This window comes from Salvia splendens, chromosome 4, assembly GCF_004379255.2.
Source record: "Salvia splendens isolate huo1 chromosome 4, SspV2, whole genome shotgun sequence".
Taxonomy (NCBI): domain Eukaryota; kingdom Viridiplantae; phylum Streptophyta; class Magnoliopsida; order Lamiales; family Lamiaceae; genus Salvia; species Salvia splendens.
Window position 1 is genome coordinate 14,754,677 of NC_056035.1, and position 3,998 is coordinate 14,758,674.

General features: G+C 41.9%; 1 pseudogene; it reads left to right on the plus strand.

Moving 5' to 3' along the window:
- The first annotated feature begins 1,078 nt into the window (after positions 1-1,078).
- On the plus strand, positions 1,079-3,005 carry LOC121800701 (annotated as a pseudogene).
- The last annotated feature ends 993 nt before the right edge of the window (positions 3,006-3,998 follow it).

Sequence of the window (3,998 nt, forward strand, 5' to 3'; positions counted from 1 at the left end):
CTCCCTTATGTAACTCCTTAGACATCAAAGCTGCAGTCACCTCAGAAAGAGAGATTTGCTTGTCTCTACCGTACAAGATTGCATCCCTCATTTGATCGTGCGAAGCTGGTAGAGCATTGAGTACTAGGATCGCCTTATCCTCATCTGAGATCTTAACATCCACGGCTTCAAGATCATCAATGGTTTTGTTGAAATCTTCCATCTGATCCATGATGGGCTTATCATCGGCAAAACTGTATGAGTATAATCGGCGCTTCATGTATAGCCGATTAGCCAACGATTTGGCCAAATACACCTCATCCAATTTAACAAGAATCTCAGCGGCTGTTTTCCTCGTTTTGCACTTCCCTCAAAACCTTATCGCCAAGGCAGTGGATGACGGCACTGTGAGCCTTTTGTATCATCTCCTCGTGTTTCGCTTGCGCTTTATCATCCAGCGCCTCCTTCCCTTTCGCCTTCGCATCAACCGGATTAAGAGCAGCTGCAAGCCCTTGTTGGATGAGGAGAGCCTTCATCTTCATCTTCCACAATCCGTAATCGTTCTTGCCGTTAAACTTTTCAGCTTCAAACCTCGACGCCATAGCAATTCCGATTCAATTGATTCATCTGATCTACTTCCCACAGACGGCGCCAATTGTTGGAGGATCGACGCAATCGGAATATCAAGCAACCAACGCGAAAAGGAATTATTCACATGATGATGAGAGAAAAAGAAATCTTGTATATTGAATGTATATTTCTGAGATTACTTCTGCTAGAACTCAAACTGAATCTAGTTATACAAATCTCTCTAAGATCTGAGCTCTCACACTCTAACTACCGAAAGCTAAGAAAATAGAAAAAGAAAAACAGTTGGAAAAGCCTTCCAACGGCTAGTTTCTTAACAGCTCTTCAACTTGGATTGGGCTTCCGGAATTGGGCCTTGTAGATGGGCTGATTATCAATTCATCCACTTACAGGTTAGGGATGCAGTAATGGAAGATAGTAAGCCATAAATAGCAAAGAAATGTGTGGCATGTGTGTTTGTCTCTGTGATGTGTTTAAAATGGATTTGTATGTGGACTGCTTATGATTAGGGATGGGAATAACGGGTCCCACCACCTGGTTAGGGTTAGTGGTGGTGGTGGCTCTATTTTATGGCGCAGAGGGTTTTGTCGGCATAATTTGGAGGAGGATGAGCGTCCAACGGCTGCTCCCCTCGCAGGTGGTGGATTTGATGCTTCAGAATGGGATAAAAAACATGAGGATCCCGACCACTCAGTCAGACATCTTGAAAGCCTTCCAGGACAGCGGGATCAATCTCACCCTTACCTTGTTCAACGGCAACCAGCCTCGCGACATGTCCACCGCTAGAGCTTGGGTCCAAAGCAGATATGATCTGCTCAAACTCAACAACATAGAGTAATTATTCAAGAGTATCTACTATCTACTATTCCCTCTCCGTCATTTATAGTCTCATTTTGACCCATATTAAAGAAATTGTTTGACTTTATGAAGAAAAATATTTAAAAAAATGATTTAGTTAGACCTCACTTTTAAATATTAGTTTATAATAAAATATGAGTGTAATGATTTAGTTAAATGGTGAGTCTATTTAAATAAAATGAAATAAAGTAAATGAGAATTTAAATCACGAAAAATTGAAAATGGAAAAATAGGACTATAAATCATGGATAAAGAAGGGACGGGGAGCATCTACTATCTACACCTAATCTAATAAGAATATGAATTGCATGCAGGTCAGTGTCCATAGGGGCAGGAATCTACTGCTTCAATTGGGGAGGCTTGTTTGCCCTGACTATGACCTCAACTGGGGAGCCCTCAACTATGTCCAAACCGCGCTAAACGAGGTTGGTCTCGGCCGGACCAAGGCCAACATAGTGCATTGCGCCGCCGAACTCATTCCCAACATCACCAACCCCTCTGAGGCCGCCTTCCACGATATCATCAAGGATAGGATGTCCCAGTTCCTGCGCTTCATGCGCCAACACAACGCACCCTTCCAGGTGGATTTAGACCCATCTCCGACCTCGAGCGCTGCGGCATCGACCCTAGCTTTACCTTCCCAGACAACAAATCAAAATTTGTCATCAATGATATCAACGGTGCCGTCTACACCAATGGGTTCCATTGGCAGTACGACTACTTCGTATGGGCGCTCGAGAAGCTTAACTTCTCTGACATCAAGGTTGTTGTCATGGCGGTGGGCTGGCCCACCGACGGCTACCCTGGAGCGAGCGCTTACAACACTGAGCGTTACTATAAGTACTTATTGCCGATGGTCACATCCAACAAGGGCTCCCTCATGCGCCCGGGGGCTCCCATTGATGTGTTTATTAACTCCTCAACTAATGAGCCCAAGCAGAGGATTGACGTGCTCGCTCCTTTCGATCGCCATTGGGGGATTTACAGGTCACATTTTTTTACTATTTTAGCAGTACTAGTATTTGATATTTTTTTATATTTTTGGTACGTAGATTGAATGGGCAACCCAAGTTCAAGGTTGACCTGTCAGGCCGAGGCCGAGATATTTACCCCACCACAGTGAAGGGAATCATGCACATGCCAAAACGCTGGTGTGTCTTCAATGGGAACTCCACGGATAAGGATAAGGTGCGACGCCAGGTGGAGCGCACCTGCGCTAAAGGGGACTGCACCACCCTAGCTCCGGCGGCATCATGCAGCAACCTAGGCTACGAGAAGATGTGTCCTATGCCTTCAACGTTTATTTCCAAACTTATTTCCAGGATGAGAAAGCTTGTAATTTCGAGGGGCTTTCCTGCATCACCGACCAAGATCCCTCAACGGAGGACTGCTTGTTCCCAGTTGAGGTGGTCAGAGGTAATCAGCTCATAGAATTCTCTGCGTCGCTCACCCTACATGTGCCCCTTGATATTAGAGGAGTTGTATTGGTGATTGTGCTCTACACCTTTCTTATATACATTAGCTTTCTCTACATTAATATATCTCTTCAGATATATCCAACCATATATCCAAGGCTCTGACTAGCTTGCTTTAACAAGTGTTGGTTGACTGATAATCTTTTGGCTCCACTAAATATATACTCCCTTCGTCTCATAAATATTATAAGCATATGATATGGTACGTGAATTAAGATAAAATTGTTAAAGTAAGAAAGATAAGGGGAAGGGTAGTTAAAGTAGAGTTAGTGGATAGTGGGACCCTCTTATTATTAGTGTTTTGATTATGGTATAAATTGTATAACTTGATGTATGAGAGTAATAAATTGGGATAACTTTCTATAAATGGAAATGTCCATATTTCTGTAGGACATACGAAAATGGAAAGTGTGCATATTTTTATGGGATGGAGGGTATGAAATTAAATTTCAGTACGAGACTTTACGTAGTACAATACCTGTTTTGTAAGATAAGTGGAGAAGAATAAAGTAAGACAGAAAAAGTGCTCTAAAGTGCATATACATGTAATATACATTGGATTACTCTATTTCTCATGTGGAAGAAAAAAAATTAGGCAACCTGCAAATACTAGAAAAACGGTAATTATAGTTAAACAAGGAAAGATATGATGTTGTTTCCTTTTTATGAAATATATTTAATAGGACCATCGTCCAGATAGTGTTGGATATTTTAGTGTAATTGGATTAACTTGATTGATCAATGTGATCATAATGAGACATCAAATAAGTTGGAAGTGCGGAGTGTACACTTATTTGAATTCCTTATGATTAGACGGGGGTTCGGGGGCAGCACCCCCAAGTAGCGGGGTCTAAGGGGCAGAGCCCCTGACTGGGGTCGAGCTTGGAAATTTTTTATTTCCATTAAAGTTGTTGTACAGAAAATTCATCCGGAAACGTAATTTCCGAAAGTTGAAGGACTATTTTGCAATTTTCTATTCCCGCAAAAAACTGTTAAAAACAGTTATGAAATGAAGAGACGCGACTCTTCGTTTTCAGCCTCTTCTTATGATCAATTTATGGGTCTCAAAGAAATTTTACAAAATCTACATACGAATAT